This window comes from Schistocerca gregaria, unplaced genomic scaffold (genome assembly GCF_023897955.1).
Source record: "Schistocerca gregaria isolate iqSchGreg1 unplaced genomic scaffold, iqSchGreg1.2 ptg000180l, whole genome shotgun sequence".
Taxonomy (NCBI): Eukaryota; Metazoa; Arthropoda; class Insecta; order Orthoptera; family Acrididae; genus Schistocerca; species Schistocerca gregaria.
In genome coordinates this window covers 10,923,751-10,948,675 of record NW_026061730.1, presented here as the reverse complement: position 1 = coordinate 10,948,675, position 24,925 = coordinate 10,923,751, and the positions used below count along the sequence as shown (strand labels likewise).

The following is a 24,925-nucleotide window of genomic DNA, read 5'->3' as shown; positions in this document are numbered from 1 at the left end:
GGCTGTCACTAGCGTGAGCGTCGTGTAAAGTCGGAAAAGTCATCTGCATGGGTGATTGCCAAGTTTGGGGAGCGTTTCGTAGTACGATCAGTGCAATGGGGACGCGGAAACTTGTTGTGTCCCTGTGTTTTGCAGTTGGACGACAAGAGTTTTACACAGTAGCAAAGAGCGAGGCACTGAGTTGGCATGAACAATGGAGAGCACAATGGGGCTCGAGATGTGCTTGTTACCTCAGGTGCTGTGTGATTGTGGACAAGGAGTGAAATGTACCAATTTGTGCCCGCCCTTTCAATTTAAGACGTTCAAAACAGACGGAATTTGCATTCGTAATACCAGAGCATCGAAACTACTTGGAACTCTTGTGTATATGAACGTGTCCGCGCCTTTGTACTCTGGTACCTTCGCCGCTACAAACCAACCAACCATAGTGTCCGTGCACATCAGAGTCGCAAAGAATGGAGAATAGCCAGGCTTGGTCGTGTGTGTAGCTGTAGCTCAGTTGGCAGATCGTTCGCTTAGCGTGTGGACGGTCTCGGGTTCAAGCCCCGGCTCCTCCATGTTTTGTGGTCAGTGCATGGTAAGTGTTGGTCGGGGCGAACATAAACGCACGCAAGAAGTTGCAAAACCAGCGTCACAGACTGATATGATGTATACTGTCATAAGGAGAGCAAGATGTAAGTGTGGGGACCGGCTGTTATCGTGGTGTCATCGAGTGCAGATCTGTCTTAGGTATCACGGCTTAACGTCATTGAAGTCTATAGGTGGACAACACGTTCGTCTTACTCAGAGCGGTGTCTGAACTCTATTTTCGACGTTATGCGTGCCACTTTCATTGTGGCCAACTACGATTCGATACAGAATGCACAAAACCTGAAAGACACCCTCACTGATACATAGAGAGTAGTGTTTGTCTGCGGAATAATGTGAGTGCAAGGGTCTGTGACGTTAATATGACTGTATGTAGCACTACTAGTTATCGGGGGGGTGGGCGTAGCTCAGATGGTAGAGCGCTCGCTTAGTGTGCGAGAGGTACTGGGATCGATACCCAGCGCCTCCAGAATTTTTAACACACCTACATGCGCACCTTGCCATGCAAGTGGAATAATTCGCAACCGGCAGAGGTGTGTAGGCAGATTCAAGCGAACGATTAGCATCCACAATTGCGCCGATTTCACGTAAATCCCACTGCACGTTGCCATTCTTTGCGTGCAGTCGTCTGCTACTGGTGTTGCTGGTTGTGACTGCTGATAACAGATGCCGTAGCAATCAATTCATGGAGTGAGTTGTATGTTTTGCGATAGTCTGTCTCTGACAAGGAAGCACAGGTGATATAGGTGCGAACACAGGAAGCTTGCAGCCCCTCGCTGCCTGCAGACACAGAGCAGCCACACTAGAAGAGCGGCCTAAGCCGTAGGCGAAATGTGCTCATTCGCTTTGGCGCGACGTCGAACTATAAATAAGGCTGTCACTAGCGTGAGCGTCGTGTAAAGTCGGAAAAGTCATCTGCACGGGTGATTGCCAAGTTTGGGGAGCGTTTCGTAGTACGATCAGTGCAATGGGGACGCGGAAACTTGTTGTGTCCCTGTGTTTTGCAGTTGGACGACAAGAGTTTTACACAGTAGCAAAGAGCGAGGCACTGAGTTGGCATGAACAATGGAGAGCACAATGGGGCTCGAGATGTGCTTGTTACCTCAGGTGCTGTGTGATTGTGGACAAGGAGTGAAATGGACCAATTTGTGACCGCCCTTTCAATTTAAGACGTTCAAAACAGACGGAATTTGCATTCGTAATACCAGAGCATCGAAACTACTTGGAACTCTTGTGTATATGAACGTGTCCGCGCCTTTGTATTCTGGTACCTTCGCCGCTACAAACCAACCAACCATCGTGTCCTTGCACATCAGAGTCGCAAAGAATGGAGAATAGCCAGGCTTGGTCGTGTGTGTAGCTGTAGCTCAGTTGGCAGATCGTTCGCTTAGCGTGTGGACGGTCTCGGGTTCAAGCCCCGGCTCCTCCATGTTTTGTGGTCAGTGCATGGTAAGTGTTGGTCGGGGCGAACATAAACGCACGCAAGAAGTTGCAAAACCAGCGTCACAGACTGATATGATGTATACTGTCATAAGGAGAGCAAGATGTAAGTGTGGGGACCGTCTGTTATCGTGGTGTCATCGAGTGCAGATCTGTCTTAGGTATCACGGCTTAACGTCATTGAAGTCTAGAGGTGGACAACACGTTCGTCTTACTCAGAGCGGTGTCTGAACTCTATTTTCGACGTTATGCGTGCCACTTTCATTGTGGCCAACTACGATTCGATACAGAATGCACGAAACCTGAAAGACACCCTCACTGATACATAGAGAGTAGTGTTTGTCTGCGGAATAATGGGAGTGCAAGGGTCTGTGACGTTGATATGACTGTATGTAGCACTACTAGTAATCGGGGGGGGGGGGGGGGCTGGTCGTAGCTCAGATGGTAGAGCGCTCGCTTAGTGTGCGAGAGGTACTGGGATCGATACCCAGCGCCTCCAGAATTTTTAACACACCTACATGCGCACCTTGCCATGCAAGTGGAATAATTCCCAACCGGCAGAGGTGTGTAGGCAGATACAAGCGAACGATTAGCATCCACAATTGCGCCGATTTCACGTAAATCCCACTGCACGTTGCCATTCTTTGCGTTCAGTCGGCTGCTACTGGTGTTGCTGGTTGTGACTGCTGATAACAGATGCCGTAGCAATCAATTCATGGAGTGAGTTGTATGTTTTGCGATAGTCTGTCTCTGACAAGGAAGCACAGGTGATATAGGTGCGAACACAGGAAGCTTGCAGCCCCTCGCTGCCTGCAGACACAGAGCAGCCACACTAGAAGAGCGGCCTAAGCCGTAGGCGAAATGTGCTCATTCGCTTTGGCGCGACGTCGAACTATAAATAAGGCTGTCACTAGCGTGAGCGTCGTGTAAAGTCGGAAAAGTCATCTGCATGGGTCATTGCCAAGTTTGGGGAGCGTTTCGTAGTACGATCAGTGCAATGGGGACGCGGAAACTTGTTGTGTCCCTGTGTTTTGCAGTTGGACGACAAGAGTTTTACACAGTAGCAAAGAGCGAGGCACTGAGTTGGCATGAACAATGGAGAGCACAATGGGGCTCGAGATGTGCTTGTTACCTCAGGTGCTGTGTGATTGTGGACAAGGAGTAAAATGGACCAATTTGTGACCGCCCTTTCAATTTAAGACGTTCAAAACAGACGGAATTTGCATTCGTAATACCACAGCATCGAAACTACTTGGAACTCTTGTGTATATGAACGTGTCCGCGCCTTTGTATTCTGGTACCTTCGCCGCTACAAACCAACCAAACATCGTGTCCGTGCACATCAGAGTCGCAAAGAATGGAGAATAGCCAGGCTTGGTCGTGTGTGTAGCTGTAGCTCAGTTGGCAGATCGTTCGCTTAGCGTGTGGACGGTCTCGGGTTCAAGCCCCGGCTCCTCCATGTTTTGTGGTCAGTGCATGGTAAGTGTTGGTCGCGGCGAACATAAACGCACGCAAGAAGTTGCAAAACCAGCGTCACAGACTGATGTGATGTATACTGTCATAAGGAGAGCAAGATGTAAGTGTGGGGACCGGCTGTTATCGTGGTGTCATCGAGTGCAGATCTGTCTTAGGTATCATGGCTTAACGTCATTGAAGTCTAGAGGTGGACAACACGTTCGTCTTACTCAGAGCGGTGTCTGAACTCTATTTTCGACGTTATGCGTGCCACTTTCATTGTGGCCAACTACGATTCGATACAGAATGCACGAAACCTGAAAGACACCCTCACTGATACATAGAGAGTAGTGTTTGTCTGCGGAATAATGGGAGTGCAAGGGTCTGTGACGTTGATATGACTGTATGTAGCACTACTAGTTATCGGGGGGGTGGGTGTAGCTCAGATGGTAGAGGGCTCGCTTAGTGTGCGAGAGGTGCTGGGATCGATACCCAGCGCCTCCAGAATTTTTAACACACCTACATGCGCACCTTGCCATGCAAGTGGAATAATTCCCAACCGGCAGAGGTGTGTAGGCAGATACAAGCGAACGATTAGCATCCACAATTGCGCCGATTTCACGTAAATCCCACTGCACGTTGGCATTCTTTGCGTGCAGTCGGCTGCTACTGGTGTTGCTGGTTGTGACTGCTGATAACAGATGCCGTAGCAATCAATTCATGGAGTGAGTTGTATGCTTTGCGATGGTCTGTCTCTGACAAGGAAGCACAGGTGATATAGGTGCGAACACAGGAAGCTTGCAGCCCCTCGCTGCCTGCAGACACAGAGCAGCCACACTAGAAGAGCGGCCTAAGCCGTAGGCGAAATGTGCTCATTCGCTTTGGCGCGACGTCGAACTATAAATAAGGCTGTCACTAGCGTGAGCGTCGTGTAAAGTCGGAAAAGTCATCTGCACGGGTGATTGCCAAGTTTGGGGAGCGTTTCGTAGTACGATCAGTGCAATGGGGACGCGGAAACTTGTTGTGTCCCTGTGTTTTGCAGTTGGACGACAAGAGTTTTACACAGTAGCAAAGAGCGAGGCACTGAGTTGGCATGAACAATGGAGAGCACAATGGGGCTCGAGATGTGCTTGTTACCTCAGGTGCTGTGTGATTGTGGACAAGGAGTGAAATGGACCAATTTGTGACCGCCCTTTCAATTTAAGACGTTCAAAACAGACGGAATTTGCATTCGTAATACCAGAGCATCGAAACTACTTGGAACTCTTGTGTATATGAACGTGTCCGCGCCTTTGTATTCTGGTACCTTCGCCGCTACAAACCAACCAACCATCGTGTCCTTGCACATCAGAGTCGCAAAGAATGGAGAATAGCCAGGCTTGGTCGTGTGTGTAGCTGTAGCTCAGTTGGCAGATCGTTCGCTTAGCGTGTGGACGGTCTCGGGTTCAAGCCCCGGCTCCTCCATGTTTTGTGGTCAGTGCATGGTAAGTGTTGGTCGGGGCGAACATAAACGCACGCAAGAAGTTGCAAAACCAGCGTCACAGACTGATATGATGTATACTGTCATAAGGAGAGCAAGATGTAAGTGTGGGGACCGTCTGTTATCGTGGTGTCATCGAGTGCAGATCTGTCTTAGGTATCACGGCTTAACGTCATTGAAGTCTAGAGGTGGACAACATGTTCGTCTTACTCAGAGCGGTGTCTGAACTCTATTTTCGACGTTATGCGTGCCACTTTCATTGTGGCCAACTACGATTCGATACAGAATGCACGAAACCTGAAAGACACCCTCACTGATACATAGAGAGTAGTGTTTGTCTGCGGAATAATGGGAGTGCAAGGGTCTGTGACGTTGATATGACTGTATGTAGCACTACTAGTTATCGGGGGGTTGGGCGTAGCTCAGATGGTAGAGCGCTCGCTTAGTGTGCGAGAGGTACTGGGATCGATACCCAGCGCCTCCAGAATTTTTAACACACCTACATGCGCATCTTGCCATGCAAGTGGAATAATTCCCAACCGGCAGAGGTGTGTAGGCAGATACAAGCGAACGATTAGCATCCACAATTGCGCCGATTTCACGTAAATCCCACTGCACGTTGGCATTCTTTGCGTGCAGTCGGCTGCTACTGGTGTTGCTGGTTGTGACTGCTGATAACAGATGCCGTAGCAATCAATTCATGGAGTGAGTTGTATGTTTTGCGATAGTCTGTCTCTGACAAGGAAGCACAGGTGATATAGGTGCGAACACAGGAAGCTTGCAGCCCCTCGCTGCCTGCAGACACAGAGCAGCCACACTAGAAGAGCGGCCTAAGCCGTAGGCGAAATGTGCTCATTCGCTTTGGCGCGACGTCGAACTATAAATAAGGCTGTCACTAGCGTGAGCGTCGTGTAAAGTCGGAAAAGTCATCTGCATGGGTGATTGCCAAGTTTGGGGAGCGTTTCGTAGTACGATCAGTGCAATGGGGACGCGGAAACTTGTTGTGTCCCAGTGTTTTGCAGTTGGACGACAAGAGTTTTACACAGTAGCAAAGAGCGAGGCACTGAGTTGGCATGAACAATGGAGAGCACAATGGGGCTCGAGATGTGCTTGTTACCTCAGGTGCTGTGTGATTGTGGACAAGGAGTAAAATGGACCAATTTGTGACCGCCCTTTCAATTTAAGACGTTCAAAACAGACGGAATTTGCATTCGTAATACCAGAGCATCGAAACTACTTGGAACTCTTGTGTATATGAACGTGTCCGCGCCTTTGTATTCTGGTACCTTCGCCGCTACAAACCAACCAAACATCGTGTCCGTGCACATCAGAGTCGCAAAGAATGGAGAATAGCCAGGCTTGGTCGTGTGTGTAGCTGTAGCTCAGTTGGCAGATCGTTCGCTTAGCGTGTGGACGGTCTCGGGTTCAAGCCCCGGCTCCTCCATGTTTTGTGGTCAGTGCATGGTAAGTGTTGGTCGGGGCGAACATAAACGCACGCAAGAAGTTGCAAAACCAGCGTCACAGACTGATGTGATGTATACTGTCATAAGGAGAGCAAGATGTAAGTGTGGGGACCGGCTGTTATCGTGGTGTCATCGAGTGCAGATCTGTCTTAGGTATCACGGCTTAACGTCATTGAAGTCTAGAGGTGGACAACACGTTCGTCTTACTCAGAGCGGTGTCTGAACTCTATTTTCGACGTTATGCGTGCCACTTTCATTGTGGCCAACTACGATTCGATACAGAATGCACGAAACCTGAAAGACACCCTCACTGATACATAGAGAGTAGTGTTTGTCTGCGGAATAATGGGAGTGCAAGGGGCTGTGACGTTGATATGACTGTATGTAGCACTACTAGTTATCGAGGGAGTGGGCATAGCTCAGATGGTAGAGCGCTCGCTTAGTGTGCGAGAGGTACTGGGATCGATACCCAGCGCCTCCAGAATTTTTAACACACCTACATGCGCACCTTGCCATGCAAGTGGAATAATTCCCAACCGGCAGAGGTGTGTAGGCAGATACAAGCGAACGATTAGCATCCACAATTGCGCCGATTTCACGTAAATCCCACTGCACGTTGCCATTCTTTGCGTGCAGTCGGCTGCTACTGGTGTTGCTGGTTGTGACTGCTGATAACAGATGCCGTAGCAATCAATTCATGGAGTGAGTTGTATGTTTTGCGATAGTCTGTCTCTGACAAGGAAGCACAGGTGATATAGGTGCGAACACAGGAAGCTTGCAGCCCCTCGCTGCCTGCAGACACAGAGCAGCCACACTAGAAGAGCGGCCTAAGCCGTAGGCGAAATGTGCTCATTCGCTTTGGCGCGACGTCGAACTATAAATAAGGCTGTCACTAGCGTGAGCGTCGTGTAAAGTCGGAAAAGTCATCTGCATGGGTGATTGCCAAGTTTGGGGAGCGTTTCGTAGTACGATCAGTGCAATGGGGACGCGGAAACTTGTTGTGTCCCTGTGTTTTGCAGTTGGACGACAAGAGTTTTACACAGTAGCAAAGAGCGAGGCACTGAGTTGGCATGAACAATGGAGAGCACAATGGGGCTCGAGATGTGCTTGTTACCTCAGGTGCTGTGTGATTGTGGACAAGGAGTAAAATGGACCAATTTGTGACCGCCCTTTCAATTTAAGACGTTCAAAACAGACGGAATTTGCATTCGTAATACCAGAGCATCGAAACTACTTGGAACTCTTGTGTATATGAACGTGTCCGCGCCTTTGTATTCTGGTACCTTCGCCGCTACAAACCAACCAAACATCGTGTCCGTGCACATCAGAGTCGCAAAGAATGGAGAATAGCCAGGCTTGGTCGTGTGTGTAGCTGTAGCTCAGTTGGCAGATCGTTCGCTTAGCGTGTGGACGGTCTCGGGTTCAAGCCCCGGCTCCTCCATGTTTTGTGGTCAGTGCATGGTAAGTGTTGGTCGGGGCGAACATAAACGCACGCAAGAAGTTGCAAAACCAGCGTCACAGACTGATGTGATGTATACTGTCATAAGGAGAGCAAGATGTAAGTGTGGGGACCGGCTGTTATCGTGGTGTCATCGAGTGCAGATCTGTCTTAGGTATCACGGCTTAACGTCATTGAAGTCTAGAGGTGGACAACACGTTCGTCTTACTCAGAGCGGTGTCTGAACTCTATTTTCGACGTTATGCGTGCCACTTTCATTGTGGCCAACTACGATTCGATACAGAATGCACGAAACCTGAAAGACACCCTCACTGATACATAGAGAGTAGTGTTTGTCTGCGGAATAATGGGAGTGCAAGGGGCTGTGACGTTGATATGACTGTATGTAGCACTACTAGTTATCGAGGGAGTGGGCATAGCTCAGATGGTAGAGCGCTCGCTTAGTGTGCGAGAGGTACTGGGATCGATACCCAGCGCCTCCAGAATTTTTAACACACCTACATGCGCACCTTGCCATGCAAGTGGAATAATTCCCAACCGGCAGAGGTGTGTAGGCAGATACAAGCGAACGATTAGCATCCACAATTGCGCCGATTTCACGTAAATCCCACTGCACGTTGCCATTCTTTGCGTGCAGTCGGCTGCTACTGGTGTTGCTGGTTGTGACTGCTGATAACAGATGCCGTAGCAATCAATTCATGGAGTGAGTTGTATGTTTTGCGATAGTCTGTCTCTGACAAGGAAGCACAGGTGATATAGGTGCGAACACAGGAAGCTTGCAGCCCCTCGCTGCCTGCAGACACAGAGCAGCCACACTAGAAGAGCGGCCTAAGCAGTAGGCGAAATGTGCTCATTCGCTTTGGCGCGACGTCGAACTATAAATAAGGCTGTCACTAGCGTGAGCGTCGTGTAAAGTCGGAAAAGTCATCTGCATGGGTGATTGCCAAGTTTGGGGAGCGTTTCGTAGTACGATCAGTGCAATGGGGACGCGGAAACTTGTTGTGTCCCAGTGTTTTGCAGTTGGACGACAGGAGTTTTACACAGTAGCAAAGAGCGAGGCACTGAGTTGGCATGAACAATGGAGAGCACAATGGGGTTCGAGATGTGCTTGTTACCTCAGGTGCTGTGTGATTGTGGACAAGGAGTGAAATGGACCAATTTGTGACCGCCCTTTCAATTTAAGACGTTCAAAACAGACGGAATTTGCATTCGTAATACCAGAGCATCGAAACTACTTGGAACTCTTGTGTATATGAACGTGTCCGCGCCTTTGTATTCTGGTACCTTCGCCGCTACAAACCAACCAACCATCGTGTCCGTGCACATCAGAGTCGCAAAGAATGGAGAATAGCCAGGCTTGGTCGTGTGTGTAGCTGTAGCTCAGTTGGCAGATCGTTCGCTTAGCGTGTGGACGGTCTCGGGTTCAAGCCCCGGCTCCTCCATTTTTTGTGGTCAGTGCATGGTAAGTGTTGGTCGGGGCGAACTTAAACGCACGCAAGAAGTTGCAAAACCAGCGTCACAGACTGATATGATGTATACTGTCATCAGGAGAGCCAGATGTAAGTGTGGGGACCTGCTGTTATCGTGGTGTCATCGAGTGCAGATCTGTCTTAGGTATCACGGGTTAACGTCATTGAAGTCTAGAGGTGGACAACACGTTCGTCTTACTCAGAGCGGTGTCTGAACTCTATTTTCGACGTTATGCGTGCCACTTTCATTGTGGCCAACTACGATTCGATACAGAATGCACGAAACCTGAAAGACACCCTCACTGATACATAGAGAGTAGTGTTTGTCTGCGGAATAATGGGAGTGCAAGGGTCTGTGACGTTGATATGACTGTATGTAGCACTACTAGTTATCGGGGGGGTGTGCGTAGCTCAGATGGTAGAGCGCTCGCTTAGTGTGCGAGAGGTACTGGGATCGATACCCAGCGCCTCCAGAGTTTTTAACACACCTACATGCGCACCTTGCCATGCAAGTGGAATAATTCCCAACCGGCAGAGGTGTGTAGGCAGATACAAGCGAACGATTAGCATCCACAATTGCGGCGATTTCACGTAAATCCCACTGCACGTTGCCATTCTTTGCGTGCAGTCGGCTGCTACTGGTGTTGCTGGTTGTGACTGCTGATAACAGATGCCGTAGCAATCAATTCATGGAGTGAGTTGTATGTTTTGCGATAGTCTGTCTCTGACAAGGAAGCACAGGTGATATAGGTGCGAACACAGGAAGCTTGCAGCCCCTCGCTGCCTGCAGACACAGAGCAGCCACACTAGAAGAGCGGCCTAAGCAGTAGGCGAAATGTGCTCATTCGCTTTGGCGCGACGTCGAACTATAAATAAGGCTGTCACTAGCGTGAGCGTCGTGTAAAGTCGGAAAAGTCATCTGCATGGGTGATTGCCAAGTTTGGGGAGCGTTTCGTAGTACGATCAGTGCAATGGGGACGCGGAAACTTGTTGTGTCCCAGTGTTTTGCAGTTGGATGAGAGGAGTTTTACACAGTAGCAAAGAGCGAGGCACTGAGTTGGCATGAACAATGGAGAGCACAATGGGGCTCGAGATGTGCTTGTTACCTCAGGTGCTGTGTGATTGTGGACAAGGAGTGAAATGGACCAATTTGTGACCGCCCTTTCAATTTAAGACGTTCAAAACAGACGGAATTTGCATTCGTAATACCAGAGCATCGAAACTACTTGGAACTCTTGTGTATATGAACGTGTCCGCGCCTTTGTATTCTGGTACCTTCGCCGCTACAAACCAACCAACCATCGTGTCCGTGCACATCAGAGTCGCAAAGAATGGAGAATAGCCAGGCTTGGTCGTGTGTGTAGCTGTAGCTCAGTTGGCAGATCGTTCGCTTAGCGTGTCGACGGTCTCGGGTTCAAGCCCCGGCTCCTCCATGTTTTGTGGTCAGTGCATGGTAAGTGTTGGTCGCGGCGAACATAAACGCACGCAAGAAGTTGCAAAACCAGCGTCACAGACTGATATGATGTATACTGTCATAAGGAGAGCAAGATGTAAGTGTGGGGACCGGCTGTTATCGTGGTGTCATCGAGTGCAGATCTGTCTTAGGTATCACGGCTTAACGTCATTGAAGTCTAGAGGTGGACAACACGTTCGTCTTACTCAGAGCGGTGTCTGAACTCTATTTTCGACGTTATGCGTGCCACTTTCATCTTGGCCAACTACGATTCGATACAGAATGCACGAAACCTGAAAGACACCCTCACTGATACATAGAGAGTAGTGTTTGTCTGCGGAATAATGGGAGTGCAAGGGTCTGTGACGTTGATATGACTGTATGTAGCACTACTAGTTATCGGGGAGGTGGGCGTAGCTCAGATGGTAGAGCGCTCGCTTGGTGTGCGAGAGGTACTGGGATTGATACCCAGCGCCTCCAGAATTTTTAACACACCTACATGCGCACCTTGCCATGCAAGTGGAATAATTCCCAACCGGCAGAGGTGTGTAGGCAGATACAAGCGAACGATTAGCATCCACAATTGCGCCGATTTCACGTAAATCCCACTGCACGTTGCCATTCTTTGCGTGCAGTCGGCTGCTACTGGTGTTGCTGGTTGTGACTGCTGATAACAGATGCCGTAGCAATCAATTCATGGAGTGAGTTGTATGTTTTGCGATAGTCTGTCTCTGACAAGGAAGCACAGGTGATATAGGTGCGAACACAGGAAGCTTGCAGCCCCTCGCTGCCTGCAGACACAGAGCAGCCACACTAGAAGAGCGGCCTAAGCCGTAGGCGAAATGTGCTCATTCGCTTTGGAGCGACGTCGAACTATAAATAAGGCTGTCACTAGCGTGAGCGTCGTGTAAAGTCGGAAAAGTCATCTGCATGGGTGATTGCCAAGTTTGGGGAGCGTTTCGTAGTACGATCAGTGCAATGGGGACGCGGAAACTTGTTGTGTCCCTGTGTTTTGCAGTTGGACGACAAGAGTTTTACACAGTAGCAAAGAGCGAGGCACTGAGTTGGCATGAACAATGGAGAGCACAATGGGGCTCGAGATGTGCTTGTTACCTCAGGTGCTGTGTGATTGTGGACAAGGAGTGAAATGGACCAATTTGTGACCGCCCTTTCAATTTAAGACGTTCAAAACAGACGGAATTTGCATTCGTAATACCAGAGCATCGAAACTACTTGGAACTCTTGTGTATATGAACGTGTCCGCGCCTTTGTATTCTGGTACCTTCGCCGCTACAAACCAACCAACCATCGTGTCCGTGCACATCAGAGTCGCAAAGAATGGAGAATAGCCAGGCTTGGTCGTGTGTGTAGCTGTAGCTCAGTTGGCAGATCGTTCGCTTAGCGTGTGGACGGTCTCGGGTTCAAGCCCCGGCTCCTCCATGTTTTGTGGTCAGTGCATGGTAAGTGTTGGTCGGGGCGAACATAAACGCACGCAAGAAGTTGCAAAACCAGCGTCACAGACTGATATGATGTATACTGTCATAAGGAGAGCAAGATGTAAGTGTGGGGACCGGCTGTTATCGTGGTGTCATCGAGTGCAGATCTGTCTTAGGTATCACGGCTTAACGTCATTGAAGTCTAGAGGTGGACAACACGTTCGTCTTACTCAGAGCGGCGTCTGAACTCTATTTTCGACGTTATGCGTGCCACTTTCATTGTGGCCAACTACGATTCGATACAGAATGCACAAAACCTGAAAGACACCCTCAATGATACATAGAGAGTAGTGTTTGTCTGCGGAATAATGGGAGTGCAAGGGTCTGTGACGTTGATATGACTGTATGTAGCACTACTAGTTATCGGAGGGGGTGGGCGTAGCTCAGATGCTAGAGCGCTCGCGTAGAGTGCGAGAGGTACTGGGATCGATACCCAGCGCCCCCAGAATTTTTAACACACCTACATGCGCACCTTGCCATGCAAGTGGAATAATTCCCAACCGGCAGAGGTGTGTAGGCAGATACAAGCGAACGATTAGCATCCACAAATGCGCCGATTTCACGTAAATCCCACTGCACGTTGCCATTCTTTGCGTGCAGTCGGCTGCTACTGTTGTTGCTGGTTGTGACTGCTGATAACAGATGCCGTAGCAATCAATTCATGGAGTGAGTTGTATGTTTTGCGATAGTCTGTCTCTGACAAGGAAGCACAGGTGATATAGGTGCGAACACAGGAAGCTTGCAGCCCCTCGCTGCCTGCAGACACAGAGCAGCCACACTAGAAGAGCGGCCTAAGCAGTAGGCGAAATGTGCTCATTCGCTTTGGCGCGACGTCGAACTATAAATAAGGCTGTCACTAGCGTGAGCGTCGTGTAAAGTCGGAAAACTCATCTGCATGGGTGATTGCCAAGTTTGGGGAGCGTTTCGTAGTACGATCAGTGCAATGGGGACGCGGAAACTTGTTGTGTCCCTGTGTTTTGCAGTTTTACGACAAGAGTTTTACACAGTAGCAAAGAGCGAGGCACTGAGTTGGCATGAACAATGGAGAGCACAATGGGGCTCGAGATGTGCTTGTTACCTCAGGTGCTGTGTGATTGTGGACAAGGAGTGAAATGGACCAATTTGTGACCGCCCTTTCAATTTAAGACGTTCAAAACAGACGGAATTTGCATTCGTAATACCAGAGCATCGAAACTACTTGGAACTCTTGTGTATATGAACGTGTCCGCGCCTTTGTATTCTGGTACCTTCGCCGCTACAAACCAACCAACCATCGTGTCCGTGCACATCAGAGTCGCAAAGAATGGAGAATAGCCAGGCTTGGTCGTGTGTGTAGCTGTAGCTCAGTTGGCAGATCGTTCGCTTAGCGTGTGGACGGTCTCGGGTTCAAGCCCCGGCTCCTCCATGTTTTGTGGTCAGTGCATGGTAAGTGTTGGTCGGGGCGAACATAAACGCACGCAAGAAGTTGCAAAACCAGCGTCACAGACTGATATGATGTATACTGTCATAAGGAGAGCAAGATGTAAGTGTGGGGACCGGCTGTTATCGTGGTGTCATCGAGTGCAGATCTGTCTTAGGTATCACGGCTTAACGTCATTGAAGTCTAGAGGTGGACAACACGTTCGTCTTACTCAGAGCGGTGTCTGAACTCTATTTTCGACGTTATGCGTGCCACTTTCATTGTGGCCAACTACGATTCGATACAGAATGCACAAAACCTGAAAGACACCCTCACTGATACATAGAGAGTAGTGTTTGTCTGCGGAATAATGGGAGTGCAAGGGGCTGTGACGTTGATATGACTGTATGTAGCAATACTACTTATCGGTGGGGTGGGCGTAGCTCAGATGGTAGAGCGCTCGCTTAGTGTGCGAGAGGTACTGGGATCGATACCCAGCGCCTCCAGAATTTTTAACACACCTACATGCGCACCTTGCCATGCAAGTGGAATAATTCCCAACCGGCAGAGGTGTGTAGGCAGATACAAGCGAACGATTAGCATCCACAATTGCGCCGATTTCACGTAAATCCCACTGCACGTTGCCATTCTTTGCGTGCAGTCGGCTGCTACTGGTGTTGCTGGTTGTGACTGCTGATAACAGATGCCGTAGCAATCAATTCATGGAGTGAGTTGTATGTTTTGCGATAGTCTGTCTCTGACAAGGAAGCACAGGTGATATAGGTGCGAACACAGGAAGCTTGCAGCCCCTCGCTGCCTGCAGACACAGAGCAGCCACACTAGAAGAGCGGCCTAAGCCGTAGGCGAAATGTGCTCATTCGCTTTGGCGCGACGTCGAACTATAAATAAGGCTGTCACTAGCGTGAGCGTCGTGTAAAGTCGGAAAAGTCATCTGCATGGGTGATTGCCAAGTTTGGGGAGCGTTTCGTAGTACGATCAGTGCAATGGGGACGCGGAAACTTGTTGTGTCCCTGTGTTTTGCAGTTGGACGACAAGAGTTTTACACAGTAGCAAAGAGCGAGGCACTGAGTTGGCATGAACAATGGAGAGCACAATGGGGCTCGAAATGTGCTTGTTACCTCAGGTGCTGTGTGATTGTGGACAAGGAGTGAAATGGACCAATTTGTGACCGCCCTTTCAATTTAAGACGTTCAAAACAGACGGAATTTGCATTCGTAATACCAGAGCATCGAAACTACTTGGAACTCTTGTGTATATGAACGTGTCCGCGCCTTTGTATTCTGGTACCTTCGCCGCTACAAACCAACCAACCATCGTGTCCGTGCACATCAGAGTCGCAAAGAATGGAGAATAGCCAGGCTTGGTCGTGTGTGTAGCTGTAGCTCAGTTGGCAGATCGTTCGCTTAGCCTGTGGACGGTCTCGGGTTCAAGCCCCGGCTCCTCCATGTTTTGTGGTCAGTGCATGGTAAGTGTTGGTCGGGGCGAATATAAACGCACGCAAGAAGTTGCAAAACCAGCGTCACAGACTGATATGATGTATACTGTCATAAGGAGAGCAAGATGTAAGTGTGGGGACCGGCTGTTATCGTGGTGTCATCGAGTGCAGATCTGTCTTAGGTATCACAGCTTAACGTCATTGAAGTCTAGAGGTGGACAACACGTTCGTCTTACTCAGAGCGGTGTCTGAACTCTATTTTCGACGTTATGCGTGCCACTTTCATTGTGGCCAACTACGATTCGATACAGAATGCACGAAACCTGAAAGACACCCTCACTGATACGTAGAGAGTAGTGTTTGTCTGCGAAATAATGGGAGTGCAAGGGGCTGTGACGTTGATATGACTGTATGTAGCACTACTAGTTATCGGGGGGGTGGGCGTAACTCAGATGGTAGAGCGCTCGCTTAGTGTGCCAGAGGTACTGGGATCGATACCCAGCGCCTCCAGAATTTTTAACACACCTACATGCGCACCTTGCCATGCAAGTGGAATAATTCCCAACCGGCAGAGGTGTGTAGGCAGATACAAGCGAACGATTAGCATCCACAATTGCGCCGATTTCACGTAAATCCCACTGCACGTTGCCATTCTTTGCGTGCAGTCAGCTGCTACTGGTGTTGCTGGTTGTTACTGCTGATAACAGCTGCCGTAGCAATCAATTCATGGAGTGAGTTGTATGTTTTGCGATAGTCTGTCTCTGACAAGGAAGCACAGGTGATATAGGTGCGAACACAGGAAGCTTGCAGCCCCTCGCTGCCTGCAGACACAGAGCAGCCACACTAGAAGAGCGGCCTAAGCCGTAGGCGAAATGTGCTCATTCGCTTTGGCGCGACGTCGAACTATAAATCAGGCTGTCACTAGCGTGAGCGTCGTGTAAAGTCGGAAAAGTCATCTGCATGGGTGATTGCCAAGTTTGGGGAGCGTTTCGTAGTACGATCAGTGCAACGGGGACGCGGAAATTTGTTGTGTCCCTGTGTTTTGCTGTTGGACGACAAGAGTTTTACACAGTAGCAAAGAGCGAGGCACTGGGTTGGCATGAACAATGGAGAGCACAATGGGGCTCGAGATGTGCTTGTTACCTCAGGTGCTGTGTGATTGTGGACAAGGAGTGAAATGGACCAATTTGTGACCGCCCTTTCAATTTAAGACGTTCAAAACAGACGGAATTTGCATTCGTAATACCAGAGCATCGAAACTACTTGGAACTCTTGTGTATATGAACGTGTCCGCGTCTTTGTATTCTGGTACCTTCGCCGCTACAAACCAACCAACCATCGTGTCCTTGCACATCAGAGTCGCAAAGAATGGAGAATAGCCAGGCTTGGTCGTGTGTGTAGCTGTAGCTCAGTTGGCAGATCGTTCGCTTAGCGTGCGGACGGTCTCGGGTTCAAGCCCCGGCTCCTCCATGTTTTGTGGTCAGTGCGTGGTAAGTGTTGGTCGGGGCGAACATAAACGCACGCAAGAAGTTGCAAAACCAGCGTCACAGACTGATATGATGTATACTGTCATAAGGAGAGCAAGATGTAAGTGTGGGGACCGGCTGTTATCGTGGTGTCATCGAGTGCAGATCTGTCTTAGGTATCACGGCTTAACGTCATTGAAGTCTAGAGGTGGACAACACGTTCGTCTTACTCAGAGCGGTGTCTGAACTCTATTTTCGACGTTATGCGTGCCACTTTCATTGTGGCCAACTACGATTCGATACAGAATGCACGAAACCTGAAAGACACCCTCACTGATACATAGAGAGTAGTGTTTGTCTGCGGAATAATGGGAGTGCAAGGGTCTGTGACGTTGATATGACTGTATGTAGCACTATTAGTTATCGGAGGGGGTGGGCGTAGCTCAGATGCTAGAGCGCTCGCGTAGAGTGCGAGAGGTACTGGGATCGATACCCAGCGCCCCCAGAATTTTTAACACACCTACATGCGCACCTTGCCATGCAAGTGGAATAATTCCCAACCGGCAGAGGTGTGTAGGCAGATACAAGCGAACGATTAGCATCCACAATTGCGCCGATTTCACGTAAATCCCACTGCACGTTGCCATTCTTTGCGTGCAGTCGGCTGCTACTGGTGTTGCTGGTTGTGACTGCTGATAACAGATGCCGTAGCAATCAATTCATGGAGTGAGTTGTATGTTTTGCGATAGTCTGTCTCTGACAAGGAAGCACAGGTGATATAGGTGCGAACACAGGAAGCTTGCAGCCCCTCGCTGCCTGCAGACACAGAGCAGCCACACTAGAAGAGCGGCATAAGCAGTAGGCGAAATGTGCTCATTCGCTTTGGCGCGACGTCGAACTATAAATAAGGCTGTCACTAGCGTGAGCGTTGCGTGAGCGTCGTGTAAATTCGGAAAAGTCATCTGCATGGGTGATTGCCAAGTTTGGGGAGCGTTTCGTAGTACGATCAGTGCAATGGGGACGCAGAAACTTGTTGTGTCCCTGTGTTTTGCAGTTGGACGACAAGAGTTTTACACAGTAGCAAAGAGCGAGGCACTGAGTTGGCATGAACAATGGAGAGCACAATGGGGCTCGAGATGTGCTTGTTACCTCAGGTGCTGTGTGATTGTGGACAAGGAGTGAAATGGACCAATTTGTGACCGCCCTTTCAATTTAAGACGTTCAAAACAGACGGAATTTGCATTCGTAATACCAGAGCATCGAAACTACTTGGAACTCTTGTGTATATGAACGTGTCCGCGCCTTTGTATTCTGGTACCTTCGCCGCTACAAACCAACCAACCATCGTGTCCGTGCACACCAGAGTCGCAAAGAATGGAGAATAGCCAGGCTTGGTCGTGTGTGTAGCTGTAGCTCAGTTGGCAGATCGTTCGCTTAGCCTGTGGACGGTCTCGGGTTCAAGCCCCGGCTCCTCCATGTTTTGTGGTCAGTGCATGGTAAGTGCTGGTCGGGGCGAACATAAACGCACGCAAGAAGTTGCAAAACCAGCGTCACAGACTGATTTGATGTATACTGTCATAAGGAGAGCAAGATGTAAGTGTGGGGACCGGCTGTTATCGTGGTGTCAACGAGTGCAGATCTGTCTTAGGTATCACGGCTTAACGTCATTGAAGTCTAGAGGTGGACAACACGTTCGTCTTACTCAGAGCGGTGTCTGAACTCTATTTTCGACGTTATGCGTGCCACTTTCATTGTGGCCAACTACGATTCGATACAGAATGCACGAAACCTGAAAGACACCCTCACTGATACATAGAGAGTAGTGTTTGTCTGCGGAATAATAGGAGTGCAAGGGTCTGTGACGTTGATATGACTGTATGTAGCACTACTAGTTATCGTGGGGGTGGGCGTAGCTCAGATGGTAGAGCGCTCGCTTAGTGTGCGAGAGGTACTGGGATCGATACCCAGCGCCTCCAGAATTTTTAACACACCTACATGCGCACCTTGCCATGCAAGTGGAATAATTCCCAACCGGCAGAGGTGTGTAGGCAGATACAAGCGAACGATTAGCATCCACAATTGCGCCGATTTCACGTAAATCCCACTGCACGTTGCCATTCTTTGCGTGCAGTCGGCTGCTACTGGTGTTGCTGGTTGTGACTGCTGATAACAGATGCCGTAGCAATCAATTCATGGAGTGAGTTGTATGTTTTGCGATAGTCCGTCTCTGACAAGGAAGCACAGGTGATATAGGTGCGAACACAGGAAGCTTGCAGCCCCTCGCTGCCTGCAGACACAGAGCAGCCACACTAGAAGAGCGGCCTAAGCCGTAGGCGAAATGTGCTCATTCGCTTTGGCGCGACGTCGAACTATAAATCAGGCTGTCACTAGCGTGAGCGTCGTGTAAAGTCGGAAAAGTCATCTGCATGGGTGATTGCCAAGTTTGGGGAGCGTTTCGTAGTACGATCAGTGCAATGGGGACGCGGAAACTTGTTGTGTCCCAGTGTTTTGCAGTTGGACGACAAGAGTTTTACACAGTAGCAAAGAGCGAGGCACTGAGTTGGCATGAACAATGGAGAGCACAATGGGGCTCGAAATGTGCTTGTTACCTCAGGTGCTGTGTGATTGTGGACAAGGAGTGAAATGGACCAATTTGTGACCGCCCTTTCAATTTAAGACGTTCAAAACAGACGGAATTTGCATTCGTAATACCAGAGCATCGAAACTACTTGGAACTCTTGTGTATATGAACGTGTCCGCGCCTTTGTATTCTGGTACCTTCGCCGCTACAAACCAACCAACCATCGTGTCCGTGCACATCAGAGTCGCAAAGAATGGAGAATAGCCAGGCTTGGTCGTGTGTGTAGCTGTAGCTCAGTTGGCAGATCGTTCGCTTAGCGTGTGGACGGTCTCGGGTTCAAGCCCCGGCTCCTCCATGTTTTGTGGTCAGTGCATGGTAAGTGTTGGTCGGGGCGAATATAAACGCACGCAAGAAGTTGCAAAACCAGCGTCACAGACTGATATGATGTATACTGTCATAAGGAGAGCAAGATGTAAGTGTGGGGACCGGCTGTTATCGTGGTGTCATCGAGTGCAGATCTGTCTTAGGTATCACAGCTTAACGTCATTGAAGTCTAGAGGTGGACAACACGTTCGTCTTACTCAGAGCGGTGTCTGAACTCTATTTTCGACGTTATGCGTGCCACTTTCATTGTGGCCAACTACGATTCGATACAGAATGCACGAAACCTGAAAGACACCCTCACTGATACGTAGAGAGTAGTGTTTGTCTGCGAAATAATGGGAGTGCAAGGGGCTGTGACGTTGATATGACTGTATGTAGCACTACTAGTTATCGGGGGGGTGGGCGTAGCTCAGATGGTAGAGCGCTCGCTTAGTGTGCGAGAGGTACTGGGATCGATACCCAGCGCCTCCAGAATTTTTAACACACCTACATGCGCACCTTGCCATGCAAGTGGAATAATTCCCAACCGGCAGAGGTGTGTAGGCAGATACAAGCGAACGATTAGCATCCACAATTGCGGCGATTTCACGTAAATCCCACTGCACGTTGCCATTCTTTGCGTGCAGTCGGCTGCTACTGGTGTTGCTGGTTGTTACTGCTGATAACAGCTGCCGTAGCAATCAATTCATGGAGTGAGTTGTATGTTTTGCGATAGTCTGTCTCTGACAAGGAAGCACAGGTGATATAGGTGCGAACACAGGAAGCTTGCAGCCCCTCGCTGCCTGCAGACACAGAGCAGCCACACTAGAAGAGCGGCCTAAGCCGTAGGCGAAATGTGCTCATTCGCTTTGGCGCGACGTCGAACTATAAATCAGGCTGTCACTAGCGTGAGCGTCGTGTAAAGTCGGAAAAGTCATCTGCATGGGTGATTGCCAAGTTTGGGGAGCGTTTCGTAGTACGATCAGTGCAATGGGGACGCGGAAATTTGTTGTGTCCCAGTGTTTTGCAGTTGGACGACAAGAGTTTTACACAGTAGCAAAGAGCGAGGCACTGAGTTGGCATGAACAATGGAGAGCACAATGGGGCTCGAGATGTGCTTGTTACCTCAGGTGCTGTGTGATTGTGGACAAGGAGTGAAATGGACCAATTTGTGACCGCCCTTTCAATTTAAGACGTTCAAAACAGACGGAATTTGCATTCGTAATACCAGAGCATCGAAACTACTTGGAACTCTTGTGTATATGAACGTGTCCGCGCCTTAGTATTCTGGTACCTTCGCCGCTACAAACCAACCAACCATCGTGTCCTTGCACATCATAGTCGCAAAGAATGGAGAATAGCCAGGCTTGGTCGTGTGTGTAGCTGTAGCTCAGTTGACAGATCGTTCGCTTAGCGTGTGGACGGTCTCGGGTTCAAGCCCCGGCTCCTCCATGTTTTGTGGTCAGTGCATGGTAAGTGTTGGTCGGGGCGAACATAAACGCACGCAAGAAGTTGCAAAACCAGCGTCACAGACTGATATGATGTATACTGTCATAAGGAGAGCAAGATGTAAGTGTGGGGACCGGCTGTTATCGTGGTGTCATCGAGTGCAGATCTGTCTTAGGTATCACGGCTTAACGTCATTGAAGTCTAGAGGTGGACAACACGTTCGTCTTACTCAGAGCGGTGTCTGAACTCTATTTTCGACGTTATGCGTGCCACTTTCATTGTGGCCAACTACGATTCGATACAGAATGCACGAAACCTGAAAGACACCCTCACTGATACATAGAGAGTAGTGTTTGTCTGCGGAATAATGGGAGTGCAAGGGTCTGTGACGTTGATATGACTGTATGTAGCACTACTAGTTATCGGGGGGGGGTGGGCGTAGCTCAGATGGTAGAGCGCTCGCTTAGTGTGCGAGAGGTACTGGGATCGATACCCAGCGCCTCCAGAATTTTTAACACACCTACACGCGCACCTTGCCATGCAAGTGGAATAATTCCCAACCGGCAGAGGTGTGTAGGCAGATACAAGCGAACGATTAGCATCCACAATTGCGCCGATTTCACGTAATTCCCACTGCACGTTGCCATTCTTTGCGTGCAGTCGCCTGCTACTGGTGTTGCTGGTTGTGACTGCTGATAACAGATGCCGTAGCAATCAATTCATGGAGTGAGTTGTATGTTTTGCGATAGTCTGTCTCTGACAAGGAAGCACAGGTGATATAGGTGCGAACACAGGAAGCTTGCAGCCCCTCGCTGCCTGCAGACACAGAGCAGCCACACTAGAAGAGCGGCATAAGCAGTAGGCGAAATGTGCTCATTCGCTTTGGCGCGACGTCGAACTATAAATAAGGCTGTCACTAGCGTGAGCGTCGTGTAAAGTCGGAAAAGTCATCTGCATGGGTGATTGCCAAGTTTGGGGAGCGTTTCGTAGTACGATCAGTGCAATGGGGACGCGGAAACTTGTTGTGTCGCTGTGTTTTGCAGTTGGACGACAAGAGTTTTACACAGTAGCAAAGAGCGAGGCACTGAGTTGGCATGAACAATGGAGAGCACAATGGGGCTCGAGATGTGCTTGTTACCTCAGGTGCTGTGTGATTGTGGACAAGAAGTGAAATGGACCAATTTGTGACCGCCCTTTCAATTTAAGACGTTCAAAACAGACGGAATTTGCATTCGTAATACCAGAGCATCGAAACTACTTGGAACTCTTGTGTATATGAACGTGTCCGCGCCTTTGTATTCTGGTACCTTCGCCGCTACAAACCAACCAACCATCGTGTCCGTGCACATCAGAGTCGCAAAGAATGGAGAATAGCCAGGCTTGGTCGTGTGTGTAGCTGTAGCTCAGTTGGCAGATCGTTCGCTTAGCGTGTGGACGGTCTCGGGTTCAAGCCCCGGCTCCTCCATGTTTTGTGGTCAGTGCATGGTAAGTGTTGGTCGGGGCGAACATAAACGCACGCAAGAAGTTGCAAAACCAGCGTCACAGACTGATATGATGTATACTGTCATAAGGAGAGCAAGATGTAAGTGTGGGGACCGGCTGTTATCGTGGTGTCATCGAGTGCAGATCTGTCTTAGGTATCACGGCTTAACGTCATTGAAGTCTAGAGGTGGACAACACGTTCGTCTTACTCAGAGCGGTGTCTGAACTCTATTTTCGACGTTATGCGTGCTACTTTCATTGTGGCCAACTACGATTCGATACAGAATGCACGAAACCTGAAAGACACCCTCACTGATACATAGAGAGTAGTGTTTGTCTGCGGAATAATGGGAGTGCAAGGGTCTGTGACGTTGATATGACTGTATGTAGCACTACTAGTTATCGGGGGGGTGGGCGTAGCTCAGATGGTACTGGGATCGATACCCAGCGCCTCCAGAATTTTTAACACACCTACATGCGCACCTTGCCATGCAAGTGGAATAATTCCCAACCGGCAGAGGTGTGTAGGCAGATACAAGCGAACGATTAGCATCCACAATTGCGCCGATTTCACGTAAATCCCACTGCACGTTGCCATTCTTTGCGTGCAGTCGGCTGCTACTGGTGTTGCTGGTTGTGACTGCTGATAACAGATGCCGTAGCAATCAATTCATGGAGTGAGTTGTATGTTTTGCGATAGTCTGTCTCTGACAAGGAAGCACAGGTGATATAGGTGCGAACACAGGAAGCTTGCAGCCCCTCGCTGCCTGCAGACACAGAGCAGCCACACTAGAAGAGCGGCATAAGCAGTAGGCGAAATGTGCTCATTCGCTTTGGCGCGACGTCGAACTATAAATAAGGCTGTCACTAGCGTGAGCGTTGCGTGAGCGTCGTGTAAAGTCGGAAAAGTCATCTGCATGGGTGATTGCCAAGTTTGGGGAGCGTTTCGTAGTACGATCAGTGCAATGGGGACGCGGAAACTTGTTGTGTCCCTGTGTTTTGCAGTTGGACGACAAGAGTTTTACACAGTAGCAAAGAGCGAGGCACTGAGTTGGCATGAACAATGGAGAGCACAATGGGGCTCGAGATGTGCTTGTTACCTCAGGTGCTGTGTGATTGTGGACAAGAAGTGAAATGGACCAATTTGTGACCGCCCTTTCAATTTAAGACGTTCAAAACAGACGGAATTTGCATTCGTAATACCAGAGCATCGAAACTACTTGGAACTCTTGTGTATATGAACGTGTCCGCGCCTTTGTATTCTGGTACCTTCGCCGCTACAAACCAACCAACCATCGTGTCCGTGCACATCAGAGTCGCAAAGAATGGAGAATAGCCAGGCTTGGTCGTGTGTGTAGCTGTAGCTCAGTTGGCAGATCGTTCGCTTAGCGTGTGGACGGTCTCGGGTTCAAGCCCCGGCTCCTCCATGTTTTGTGGTCAGTGCATGGTAAGTGTTGGTCGGGGCGAACATAAACGCACGCAAGAAGTTGCAAAACCAGCGTCACAGACTGATATGATGTATACTGTCATAAGGAGAGCAAGATGTAAGTGTGGGGACCGGCTGTTATCGTGGTGTCATCGAGTGCAGATCTGTCTTAGGTATCACGGCTTAACGTCATTGAAGTCTAGAGGTGAACAACACGTTCGTCTTACTCAGAGCGGTGTCTGAACTCTATTTTCGACGTTATGCGTGCTACTTTCATTGTGGCCAACTACGATTCGATACAGAATGCACGAAACCTGAAAGACACCCTCACTGATACATAGAGAGTAGTGTTTGTCTGCGGAATAATGGGAGTGCAAGGGTCTGTGACGTTGATATGACTGTATGTAGCACTACTAGTTATCGGGGGGGGTGGGCGTAGCTCAGATGGTACTGGGATCGATACCCAGCGCCTCCAGAATTTTTAACACACCTACATGCGCACCTTGCCATGCAAGTGGAATAATTCCCAACCGGCAGAGGTGTGTAGGCAGATACAAGCGAACGATTAGCATCCACAATTGCGCCGATTTCACGTAAATCCCACTGCACGTTGCCATTCTTTGCGTGCAGTCGGCTGCTACTGGTGTTGCTGGTTGTGACTGCTGATAACAGATGCCGTAGCAATCAATTCATGGAGTGAGTTGTATGTTTTGCGATAGTCTGTCTCTGACAAGGAAGCACAGGTGATATAGGTGCGAACACAGGAAGCTTGCAGCCCCTCGCTGCCTGCAGACACAGAGCAGCCACACTAGAAGAGCGGCATAAGCAGTAGGCGAAATGTGCTCATTCGCTTTGGCGCGACGTCGAACTATAAATAAGGCTGTCACTAGCGTGAGCGTTGCGTGAGCGTCGTGTAAAGTCGGAAAAGTCATCTGCATGGGTGATTGCCAAGTTTGGGGAGCGTTTCGTAGTACGATCAGTGCAATGGGGACGCGGAAAC

At 49.4% G+C, this 24,925-nt stretch overlaps 5 non-coding genes across 5 annotated transcripts; all 5 read left to right on the top strand.

Annotated features, from left to right (window-relative positions):
- The first annotated feature begins 983 nt into the window (after positions 1 to 983).
- Trnat-agu (transfer RNA threonine (anticodon AGU)) lies at positions 984 to 1,057 on the top strand. Its single transcript has one exon. It is a non-coding gene; the product is annotated as a tRNA-Thr (tRNA).
- Positions 1,058 to 14,134: 13,077 nt separating this feature from the next.
- Trnat-agu (transfer RNA threonine (anticodon AGU)) lies at positions 14,135 to 14,208 on the top strand. The gene has a single exon. It is a non-coding gene; the product is annotated as a tRNA-Thr (tRNA).
- A 4,318-nt stretch (positions 14,209 to 18,526) lies between these two features.
- On the top strand, positions 18,527 to 18,600 carry Trnat-agu (transfer RNA threonine (anticodon AGU)). Its single transcript has one exon. It is a non-coding gene; the product is annotated as a tRNA-Thr (tRNA).
- Positions 18,601 to 19,986: 1,386 nt separating this feature from the next.
- Trnat-agu (transfer RNA threonine (anticodon AGU)) lies at positions 19,987 to 20,060 on the top strand. The gene has a single exon. It is a non-coding gene; the product is annotated as a tRNA-Thr (tRNA).
- Positions 20,061 to 21,448: 1,388 nt separating this feature from the next.
- Trnat-agu (transfer RNA threonine (anticodon AGU)) lies at positions 21,449 to 21,522 on the top strand. The gene has a single exon. It is a non-coding gene; the product is annotated as a tRNA-Thr (tRNA).
- Positions 21,523 to 24,925: the final 3,403 nt, after the last annotated feature.